The 12,106-nt window shown below is 55.5% G+C and overlaps 1 non-coding gene across 1 annotated transcript; it reads left to right on the forward strand.

Moving 5' to 3' along the window:
- The first annotated feature begins 6,847 nt into the window (after positions 1–6,847).
- TRNAS-UGA lies at positions 6,848–6,929 on the forward strand. Its single transcript has one exon. It is a non-coding gene; the product is annotated as a tRNA-Ser (tRNA).
- Positions 6,930–12,106: the final 5,177 nt, after the last annotated feature.

The raw sequence follows: 12,106 nt of genomic DNA on the forward strand, positions 1-12,106 counted from the left end.
TTGCTTTGAATTTCTCCATTGGAGTCATTTCGGGGAAGAGAGTGAGGCAGTGTAGCCCTCGGGAACAGTGCCAGAGGTGGTGATGGGCAGGGACTGGGGATGAAAGCTCCTCTGTGCAGCTGAGCGCGGGCAGTACCAGAGAAGGGGCATCTGTAAAAGTGGCCATGGGGAAAGTGGCAGGAGTTTGGGGGCCCAATTGGAGGTGCTTGCTGTTCAGTGGCTTGGAGTAGCTGGACTTGGCCATGGTGGGTGTTCAGGAAATGCACATTAACAACTCTAGGATATCTCGATGGGCAGAGGGTGATTGGTGAAAGAGCCCATCTCTCTGGTCCTCTGGGCTAGGGAAGAATGATTGGGTTAGAATCTTGTTCCTTATATTCGCGGTGTGAGTACAGAAGGTGCTGGAGCTCTGACCAGGGAGGGCATTAGGAACCCATTATCATGCAGGGAAACATTCACCCACTGACCTATACTCTCAACAAAGAGTGTCATGTATAGCCCAGAGCATGAACAGTTTTTAACCTGGGGGTTAGTAAACTTTCTCTCTATACAAACACCACAACTTACAAACTCCCCACCCCCGCTCTGTGTCACCAGAGCACAACAACAACTCTCCTTGGGGCACACACAGCTCCCCAGCTCCCTGCCCGTCAGTCTCCCGTGGGACAAACTGGTTCTAGCAGGGCATTTAAATTTAACAGGCGCTCCCTGCTGCCCGGCCCCAGCTCACCTCAGCTCTGCCTCCACCTCCTGCCATGAATGCTCCTCCCTGCTTCTCCTCCCACCCTGCTTCCCGCGAATCAGCTGTTCGCGCGGGAAGCCTGGGAGGGCTGAGAAGCAAGCAGGCTTCCCTGGCCCAGGAAGACGATGCTGAGGTAGGAAACTAGGGCGGGGGGGCATGTGCCCCGGCTGATCTCCAGCCGCGGCCCGTCCCCGGCCGCCCGTCCCCGCATCCCCGACCCTCCCCGGACACCCGGCCCCAGACGCGGCACCCTCCCCCGTCCCCGCGTCCTGTCCCCGTCCCCGCATTCCCGGCCGCGACCCTGCCCGTCCCCGCATCCCCGACCCTCCCTGGCCACCCGGCCGCACCCCCCCGGGTCCCCACCCGGCCCCGACCCGCGTCCCCGACCCTCCCTGGCCACCGGCCCCGGCCGCGGCACCCCCCCATCCCCGCGGCACCCCCCCGTCCCCAACCCTGCCCAGCCCCGCGTTCCCGGCCGCGACCCTGCCCGGCCCCGTGTCCCCAACGCTCCCCGGCCACCCAGCCATGCCCCCCCCGTCCCAGGGTCCCGCCCAACCCCGACCCTCCCTGGCCCCGCGTCCCCGACCCTCCCCTGCCACCGTCCCCGGCCGCGGCACCGCCCCGTCCCCGCATCCCCCCCCATCCCCAGCCGCGACCCTGCCCGGCCCCGCGTTCCTGGCCGCGACCCTCCCTGGCCCCACGTCCCCGACCCTCCCTGGCCACCGGCCCCGGCCGCGCGCCCCCCCCCGTTCCCGGCCACGACTCTGCCCGGCCCCGCGTTCTCAGCCGCGACCCTCCCTGGCCCCACGTCCCCGACCCTCCCTGGCCACCGGCCCCGGCACCCGCCCCCCCCCAGGACCCACGCCCCCCCCTGTTCCCGGCCGCGACCCTGCCCGGCCCCGTGTTGCCAGCCGTGACCCTGCCTGGCCCCGCGTCCCCAACCCTCCCCGGCCACCCGGCCCCGGCCCCACGTTCCCGGCCGCGGCCCCGCCTGGCCCCGGAGTAGAGGCATGGGAGGCATGGCCAGTGTGAAGGGTGGGACCAGGTGATGGGGGGCGCACCTCAGTCCCCCAGCAAACGAGAAGAGTCTGATGCCACCCCTGCTGGTCACTGGGTGTCACTGCTGCTCCGTGGGAAACATGCTCTGTGCATTACCCAGATTGGTGGGAAACACACTCTGTGCTTTACTGTTACTGGTCCGTGGGGGTCACTGCTCCTAGAAGGCAGCCACACGCTGTGCATTACTCCACCTGGCCACTGGGTGTCACTGCTGTATCAAGGGAAACACCTTCTGTGCATTACCCTGAATGACCGCGAGGTGTCACTGCTGCTCCAAGGGACACATACTCTGTGTGTTACCCTGATTGGCCACTGGGTGTCACTGCTGCGCCAAGGGAGACATAAGAACGGCCAGACTGGTTCAGATGCAAAGTCCATCTAGCCCAGTATCCTCCTGTCTTCTGACAGCGGCCAGTGCCAGGGGCCCCAGAGGTAATGAACAGAGCAGGGAATCATCAAGTGATCCATCCCCTGCCGCCCATTCCCAGCTTCTGGCAAACAGAGGCTACAGGCACCATCCCTGCCCACCCTCGCTAATAGCCCTTGATGGACCTGTCCTCTGTTCATTTATCTAGTTCTTTTTTTGAACCCTGTTATAGTCTTGGCCTTCACAACATCCTCTGGCAAGGAGTTCCACAGGTTAACTTTGCAACTGCCCTGAGTTCCCCCCCCCACCCCGGGTTGTATATGGAAAAGAGGATGAGGAGAGCCATGATGTGTCTGTCACTGGCTGGTGCCTCAGTTTCCTCTAGGCAGCAGTGTTGAAAAACTTTAAGGCCTAAAACTTAAAGGCCTAGGCTTATGATAGTGCATTGCTGATAGCTGTTGGAAAGCTTCAAGGCCTTCTTGGAAAGCTTCAAGGCCTAGATGGAATAATGGTTTATGTCAGCATATTGCTTATCGGCTTGCCTGGCTTGCCAAATGTATGCAGCTGCCTTCTCATATCAAGGTATTTAGTACAAAGGGTCAATAGATGTATTCTGTTTCCCCTTATCGGGATAAATGTATCCTCAACAGCTGTGCCCTTCATAATGGCAAATGTATCCTTAATCATGATAAATGTATCCTTAATGTATCCTCAACAGCTGTATGTATCTTGTGTCCCCCACAAAATGATATATGTATCCTGCGTACCTAATTATCCCCTACCAGATACATGTACAGGTTCTGCAGGTCAGCCAACTGACGTAGACGAACGTAGGCTAAGTTGTTTGTTGCTGATTATAAAAAGGGCCCGTCCGGGCTTGGGAAGTGTGTCTCTCTTCTGGCACTAGCCGATGAGGGCACCCGCTCAGCTGACCGATCAATAAAGGGAGTGGTACTCGTCTTCCTGTCCTCCGTGCCTCCTTGGTGTAATTAGGTAAGCTCCAGGGGGAAACGAGCCCTTTTGGCTAACAGCAGTGCTGCAGGCTCCTTTGGTCAGTTCCCATGCAGCTGTGTTGGGGGAAGGGGGAGTAGAGGCTCATGCTCCCCAGTCCCACGCCCCTCCCACAGCAGCTGGGGAATCCAGGCCAAATGTAACCCTGGTAGCTGGGCCGGGATTAGCCTGGGCTGGGGTAGGGCTGGGGAGGAATTTCTGGGGATTCAGACACACCCGCTGTGAGGGGAGATCCTCCCATTCCCTGCCAACCCCCCTCACTCCTTGCAGCACGGCGCCCCCTAGCACTTCTTTCTCTGTCGTGGGGGTGTCTGCTGCCTGCTTCTCCCTTAGCATCATCTCTCCCCACCCTGGGGCACTGGTGTCGCCCGTCCTGTGCAAACAGGAAGGCCCTGGTGTGCCCCATGGCACTGCACTGCAATTGGGGGCACAGCTGTTGGATGGAATATGGGGGTGGGCAAGGCTGGGGTCCAGGACTCCTGGGTTCTTCCCCCAAATCTGGGAGGAGAGGGGAGGAGGGTTAGTGGGTAGAGTGGGGGAGGGGCAGGGCTGGGATCCAGGGCTCCTGATTTTTCTGCTTTTCTCCACCTCCTGCAGCTGCCTCGGTCCTTTCAGTGCATTTCCTGTTCCAGATTCATTTGCTGACTTGTGCAACCCACCCCAGAGGTGGCTGCATCTCAGTGTTGCGTGAGGCACCCTTGGCTGCATCACCTCCTAACCACGTCTCTCTCTCTGTAGGTGACCCTGCAGCACTCGGCAAACATCCACAAGATCGTGGGGGGCGCTTTGAGCATTGGGCAGGCAGGGGCCAGGAGCCCACCCACCCCCCAGAGAATGGGACCCAGCCCCCCCTACTTTTTACAGGGATTAAAGAGGGGCAAAGGGGGGCAAATCAGAGGAGGGGGGTGGCCAGGGTCTGAGCAGGGGGTGGAAATTGACTGGTCGGGGGGTCAAGCAGCTGGAGGCAGAGTTAGGAGAGGGGCTGAAGGGCAAAGTCAGGGAGGGGGGAAGGAGCCGGGTTAAGCCCAGGGGGAGGCGCTGCCAGAGGGTTAAACCCCGGCACAGGCAGGGGCAGAGGGGTAACAGTTACCCCCGGGGGGGGGGGCTGAGACTCCAGTGTTTGCAAAAACAGGGTGGGGGGAGCAGAGGTGCTTTTCTATTTCCCCTCCCACAGGCAGCACCTCTCAGCATGGGCTTCCCAGGGCTGGGCTCTTAAAGGCACAGGCATCCCACTGCCTAGACACTGCAGCTCCTCTCTGATGTAACCTATTGAGGTGCTGCAGTAGGAGACTCAATTCAGTGAGACCGGGCATTCCCTATACGCCCCCCCCAGCCAGGGGGCTGTGCACCCCCTCCCCCGAATTTCCCCAACACTCCCCCCCGAGTGGTCAGGTAATTACATGCAGCGCTGCCATTGTTGTCACTGGTTGCAAATCTGAATGGAAATTGCAACGTTAACACACACTTTAAAAGCAGATACAACATATGAAAAATACTTGTACCTGAGAAAGTAAAATAGGTTTGAAAAGTCTGGACAAAGCCGGGTTTCCTCACCCAGCTGTTGTGTTTGCTGACAATGTTGGTGCATTGGCTTCGGCAATGTTGGCCAACCTCAGAATTTCAAATGATGATTTGGAAGCAAGGTGTGGATGAGCTCTCCCCTGGCAGCTAGTGACGAGCCAGGGTTGGGGGAGGCTTTGGGACCAGACTGTATTTACATGAACTCACCTACTCTGCTGAGGTGTCCAGCAGACAGAGCTGTGCTGCCTCTGCTCTAGGTGCCTAGAGGAGGAGGGAAGGTGTGTGGAGCTCCAGCCTGGGAATCTTCCTCCCTCCTGCCAAGCCCTGACTATCAATCCTGGCCCTGACCCTCCTTTCTTCAAGCGCCATGTGGGCCAGAGGAAAAGTGTGGTAGGAAGCACAAGGGCCAAACTTGTGGACATCAGGTGAAGCAGCAAGAATCCCACCCATCAGGGTAGCAAGTTCTAGAGCCTCAACCCATTGTGGCCATTGCAGCCAAAGACCTGGCTCTAGGAGGTCTGAGTCACCCAACAGGAGGGGAAAGATTTGCTCTTGCACAGCTGGAGACAGGGAAGTTGAGCACTGGGAGCTCCAGGGCTTTACCACAAGCCAACAGAAGGTCCCACTGAGATTTGAACTCAGATTGCAGGCTTCAGAGTCCTGAGTGCTGCCCGTTACACCATGGGACCAGCTTGTGCTGCCTTCTCTGCACATCGGTGACCCTCATGGGGCTGGCTTGTGTAAGGGGGCTCTTGGCCCTTTACTAAAACTTAGTGTGTGTGTGGGGAGGGAGGGCATTGGTTGGCTAGTTCCCAGCACCAATAGAAGGGGGAAGGGCCAATGGGAAATCAGGACCCTGACACTGACAGTCCCCAGGGGCAATGGGGAGAGGCCAAAGCTCCAAGTTAGCCGCACTGACAGGCCAGGCAGTGTAATGAGGGAGTCACCAGGCCAGGGGGTCCCATCCTCCGTGGGAGCTGGAGCTGCCTGGGCCAGAGTGGGGCGGAGCTAAGGAGAGAGCAGGAGCCCGAGAAGAGCCGGGGAGCAGAGCTGTGCAGGTGTAGTGCCAGAAACTGCTCCCTGTAGGACTTTGCTACCTGCAGCAGTTACTGAGACCTGAGGTTGTTCTTATTTGCTAACTTGTCCTAATTGGCTAAAATTTGACAGTGGTTTCTCTAGCAAAGGCCAGTCCCTGGCCCCTTGGTCCAGACATCCTCATTCACATCAGGCTGGGGTGACCAGATGTCAAGGATGAAATATCGGGATGCGGGGGGCGGAGCAAAAAAAAAGCCAGAGGCTCCCCCCCCCCGGCTAGGCGGCAGTGGCACAGCCCCGTCTCCACCCAACTCTCGGCTCCGACCCCCGATACACCCCCAGCACCCCGATCCCCTCGCTCCTGGGCCCAGCCTGGGCTCTGAGCTCTGCAGCCGAGCCGCGCTCCAGGTCCCTCCTGCAGCTCCCGGGCAAGGGGCAAACCAGGCAGCCGGGCCCAGGATCTCCTGGCAGGAGCATGTCTGCCCCACGTGTGTCTCCACCCCAAGCCCACATGGGTCCTGCTCGCTCCGAACTGCCTCCAGCCCCACTGCGCTGCCCCGCAGGCTCCAGGGCTGGAGCAGCCTCCATGCTGCCCTCCCGGCCATGGCCATGGCCCGTGTGCAAACCTGGGAGGGAGGAGGATGCCGCCTGCTTGGGGAAGAGGCAGGGCCAGGGCAAGGATTTGGGGAGGGATCCAATGGGGGAAGTAGGGGGTGGAGTCGGGGGGGGGGCGAGTGTCCCTCCGGGCTCTGCCTGTGTGCCGGAGCAGAGGGCAAAATTGTTTGTTTGTCCAGTGTCCCGACCAAACATCAGTCGGGACGTGGGACAAACAAGCAAATATTGGGACAGTCCTGATAAAATCAGGATGTCTGGTCACCCTACATCAGGCTTCAAGTTGAGAATCATTTCCCCTTCCTGCTCTGGGAGGGGAGACTTTTAAATGCACTCTCTGTGCGACTGCACATGGCTAAGCAAAGAGAACAAACCCCCAAGCCCCCCTGTGCTTTGGGAGCCAGGTTTGCGGGGGGAATTCTGTAGTTCAGATGACTTCACGCCTGGGCATTGTGATTCTTTACCAGTTTCTCTGGCATTGGGGCAATTTTGTGCTCACAGCTGTGATGGCCGAGTGGTTAAGGTGTTGGAGTTGAAATCCAATAGGGTTCCCCTGCACAGGATCAAATCCTGCTCACAGCAAGGCCTGTGTTTTAGCCAGTCTCTCACCCGGGCAATACCTCTGTACAATCCCCTGAGACACACTCAATTCTCTCCCCACCCCAAGTAAATCCTGTTCTGCTCCTTTCATAGAGATCCCTGGGACACCACCTCACACTGTGTCCTTGAGTTGTTGGGCAAACTCTCAGCACCTGAAGCCTCTGCCACTCACCTGGTGCCCCATAGATCAGCCATAGCCCTAGTTCTGCTCCTCTCTCTAGAGTGTGAAAGGAGCCGAGTCAGCGACTCCATGGGAGCTACGGGGCTGCAGAACCAACAAAGGAAAAATAGGTGCTCAGTGCCCACTGGCAGCCAGCTCCCCCCCCACTACAGGCCTTGCTGACAAGCTCCTCCTCTTCCCCTTCAGCACCTCCCACCTGCCAGTGATCAGCTGTTCAGTGGGGTGCAGGAGGCGCTGGGCGGGGAGGGGGAGGAGCAGAGATAGAAAGAGGTGGGGGAGGGAGAGGAATGGGGCAGGAAGGTGCAGGCCAGGAAGAAATGGCACCGGGATGATCCCCTGCTGGCCACTCGAAGGCCTGGGTGCTCACCGCTCTCCGCAGTTTCCAGGGAGACCCCTAGTGTGCCAGCCCTTCTTGAAGTCACCATCTCTCTGCCAGGGTCAAGCCGCAGACTCCTCCGCCCCTGGGACTGCTCGCTGCAATCCCCCGGGGGACCCTGTTATTGCAGAGTCCTTCTCACTGGTCACATATCCCAGGGGTTAATCGCCCCTGCAATCGTCCCTTCGTTTTACTGCTCCCCAGTCACTTACTGCAGGAAGTGCCATCCATGGGGCGCAGTAGGTCCCGCCGCTGCCACCAGTTGTCACAGAGTGTGGGGGAGTCCGGCCCTGCACCCCTCTTCCTGGGACTCTCAGTGACTCTCAGCCAGTCAGTAAAACAGAAGGTTTATTGGACAACAGGAACACAGAGCTACAGCAGAGCTTGTGGGCACAGCCAGGACCCCTCAATCTGGTCCTTATGGAGATTCAGGGAGCATAGATCCCAGCTTGGGATTCCCTGAATTCCACCACCCAAAACCGAAACTGACCCAAACCCTCTCCAGCAGGCTCTCTTCACTTTGTGCAGCTTCCCGAGCAGAGCTGTTTACTCCCCCTGCCTGACTCAGGTTACAGGCTCAGATACAGACCATCACCTAAAGTCACCCCCTGCTCTCCCATCCCCCACACAAACAGATACTACTGCATCACGCCCTCACTCCCGACCCGCAGCCCCCTGGGCTCCCAGCTGAACTTCCCAGTTACTGCGCTGCTGGTGCCCCTTACTCCTGACCCACAGCCCCTGCTATCCCAGTCCTGACCTCCAGACTCACGGCTCTGATGGTGCCCCTCACTCCCTACCCGGAGCCCCCTGGGTTCCCTCCAGCTCTGATGGTGCCCCTCACTCCCGACCTGCAGCCCCCTGGCTTTCCCCCAGCTCTACCAGTGCCCCTCACTCCCGACCCACAGCCCCCTGTGCTCCCTCCAGCTCTGATGGTGCCCCTCACTCCCGACCCGCAGCCCCCTGGACTCCCCGCTGAGCTCCCCAATCACTGCGCTGCAGGTGCCCCTCACTCCCACCCCACAACCACTGCTATCCCAGTCCTGACCTCCAGACTCACAGCTCTGCTGGTGCCCCTCACTCCCTACCCGGAGCCCCCTGGGTTCCCTCCAGCTCTGACAGTGCCCCTCACTCCCGACCCGGAGCCCCATGGGTTCCCTCCAGCTCTGACGGTGCCCCTCACGCTGGGTCGGTCGGGCTGGGGCGCGAAGCGGGGCTGGGCGAGCCGCGGCTGGGCGAGGCGCCGCCCCTCTCCCGGGGGGCGGCGGTAACTCTGGACGCGAGCCGGGCCCTTCCTGTGGATCGCCCCAGCTGCGGCGGGCGTCGCTCGCCTCTCCCCCATCCGCGGGGACGGGGGGGCCGGCGTTCCTCCTCGGCCGGCGCCTAGCAGCTGACTTAGAACTGGTGTGGACCAGGGGAATCCGACTGTTTAATTAAAACACAGCATCGCGAAGGCCCGCGGTGGGTGTTGACGCGATGTGATTTCTGCCCAGTGCTCTGAATGTCAAAGTGAAGAAATTCAATGAAGCGCGGGTAAACGGCCAGGCAATAGTATAAAACGGTGGAAAACCACAAAATGATGGTGGCACTAGATAGTGGCGGAAATAGCCCAAGTCGAGGGGCTAACTCGACTAACCGAAGCAAGAAGACTGTACTTTGGGGCAGGTGCATCTTCCGACCCAATGAGCCCTTGGCCTGATATTGAGCCAATGTCGCCACAGTGGACACACAAACTGAGAGCCCTGTGAACACTGAAAGTGAGGCAGACAATGTCCAGCATGCCCCACAGACAAAGGAGGTACACTCCAAACCCCGTATCTCACAAAACCAAAATAAATGGCTAACAGTCACTCGAAAGAAGCAGTGGATCGGCCCAATCCGCACAACAGAAATCATAAGCAGTGCTTTTAAAGAGACTGTAAAACCCACCTGCCTGCCAAATCCAGACCTCTCCTTAATCACATCTGGTGAAGAGGATTTGGACACTGAAGGACCAAGTACAGAAACAAGCGAGAGCCACACAATTACCACTATTGAGGAGACAGTGGAAACAATTATAAATGGAACACAAGAAAAGACCCTAATCCAACTACCTAATAACAACCCAGCGTGCCCCTTTTGTGGCGATCACGTTGGCAAGCCAATTGCTCTAAGTGTCCACCTCAAGCGAAATCACGGTGGAAAAGTGGTCAAATTTCAATGTTCCATGTGCAACAAAACTGATTCCAAAGCACACAGCATCTTGTGCCATATTCCAAAATGCAAAGGGAAAATAAATGAAGAACGATCGGGTGACTGGGCTTTCAGAACATGTAACAAACAATTTATCACCAAAAGTGGGCTCTCCCAACATAAGAGAATAGCCCATCCAGCGATACGGAACCAAGAACGTATCGAAGCCAGTCAGCCCAAAACAACCTCCCAACGTGGCAAACACAACAGCTGCTGGACTGTTGAAGAAGAACAGCTCCTCGCTGCCTTCAATAACATGTGGAGGCCAAGAATTAATTAATAAAGGTTTGAAGGGATCTTAATGTATGTTAGCTAATATAGCAGAAGTTAAGATGTGAGCCTGCATGCTGTGAGATATGTGGTACAGAGAGAATTGTGTGAAGAGTCGTTACAACCTTGTGAATTGCAGTCTTGTTTTCTGTTCTAGTATTGCAGACAAATAAGATAGCGAATAGGCTTATGTATAAACAAATGCAAATGTTTACTTCTACTGTCTCCAGGTTTGCTAGCCACTGTCTGTAAAAAAGGTATAAAAATTGTTATGATTGTTTACTAATTGAGAGAGATCCGTCCAGGACAAGGGGCAACCCAGTTCCTGACACTCTCTCCCTCTTGTGTTCACTAGAGAAATAAATAAAGTATTTGGTTTTGCTGCACCCAAACAAAAAGCGAGAACTTAGTTTTTCTTCGACAACATGTTCTGGGGCAAAAGGAACATAAATATCCTGATCTCGGATCACATCCAAACAAAAACGGCTAAACAAATAAGTGAAAAGCGTAGACTGCTGGGCCTCATTAAAAAAGCTGCAGTGACAACAATGGACCCATTACCTGCATCAAGCACATGCCATTTGGAAGTAAAAACTGGTAGCCCTATTACCACTACTGGACTGAAAGATGCATACATGTGCAAAATAAAGCAAAATATAGTCAACCAGGGCCAGATAAAATTTGATTCTGAAATCATAAACGCATGGATGGCTGGAGACTCCAATATAGGATCGCTTGTCGAGTCCACCTCTCTTGATATCCTCTCCACCTTCCTGATGGAAACACCTAAGCCAAGAAAAAGAGGGAACAATAAAACCGCGAGCAAAAAGAGTGGAAAGAAAAAGAAATGGATGGAAAAGAGAGCGGTCAAAAAAGGTTTCTACAAAAGATACCAGCATCTCTTTGAGACAGACAGATGCAAACTTGCCTCCATCATTCTTGACGGCACTGAACGTCTGCAATGCCAAATCCCTCTTACAGAAGTACTCGAAACATAAAAGAGTAAATGGGAGACCCTGACTCCCTTTGAAGGACTGGGACAATTCAAATCCCATGCAGCGGCCGATAACACCGCCTTTGAAATCCTTCTCTCGGCTAAGGAAATAATGAAAAACATAAAGGAGATGAATAAGAACTCTGCACCAGGCCCTGACAAGATCAGCCTAAGGGACCTACTCCTAGCGGACCCGGAATGCAATGCTCTTGAGAAACTGTTCAATACATGGCTAATCACTGGCATAATACCTGACACCATAAAAGAATGCCGCTCCTTACTAATCCCCAAAACTGCAGACACCGAGGCCTTGAAAGATCTGGGGAACTGGAGGCCTTTAACTATCAGATCCATCGTACTAAGGCTTTTCTCGAGAATAATAACCAATTGACTTGCCAAAGCATGCCCAATAAATGCTCGACAAAGAGGGTTCATTGCAACACCAGGCTGCTCAGAGAACCTCAAGATCCTTCAAACAATATTGAAGCAAGCGAAAAAGAGCAAAAAATCGCTGGGGGTTGTATTCGTGGACATTGCTAAGGCATTTGACTCAGTATCTCACGACCACATTATGTGGGTACTACAGGAAAGGGGATTGGATCAACATATTGTGAGCATAATTGAAGACTCTAATAAAAAGATCCACACCCGAATAGAAATTGGTACAGAGCGCACTCCACCTATTGAAATTAAAGTTGGTGTCAAACAAGGAGACCCCATGTCTCCACTGCTATTTAACCTGGCAATTGATCCTCTAATCACTGCATTAGAGAATGCTAATATGGGATTCTCCTATGGGACAAATAAGATAACATCACTTGCCTTTGCTGATGATCTGGTCATGCTGAGTGACACCTGGGAAGGTATGAATAAAAATATTCAAATATTGGAAGCCTTCTGCAAGCTATCCGGCCTGAAAGTACAAGCTAAAAAGTGCTACGGGTTTTTCTTAAGTCCTACTCACGACTCATATACAATCAACAAATGTGATCCCTGGAAAATAGATAAAGACAGTTTGAATATGATCCTACCAGGCGACTCAGAAAAATATCTTGGACTTAAAGTTGACCCATGGATTGGGTTCTCCAAACCCTTACTTGCAGAAA

Source organism: Mauremys mutica, chromosome 22, assembly GCF_020497125.1.
Source record: "Mauremys mutica isolate MM-2020 ecotype Southern chromosome 22, ASM2049712v1, whole genome shotgun sequence".
NCBI lineage: Eukaryota > Metazoa > Chordata > Testudines > Geoemydidae > Mauremys > Mauremys mutica.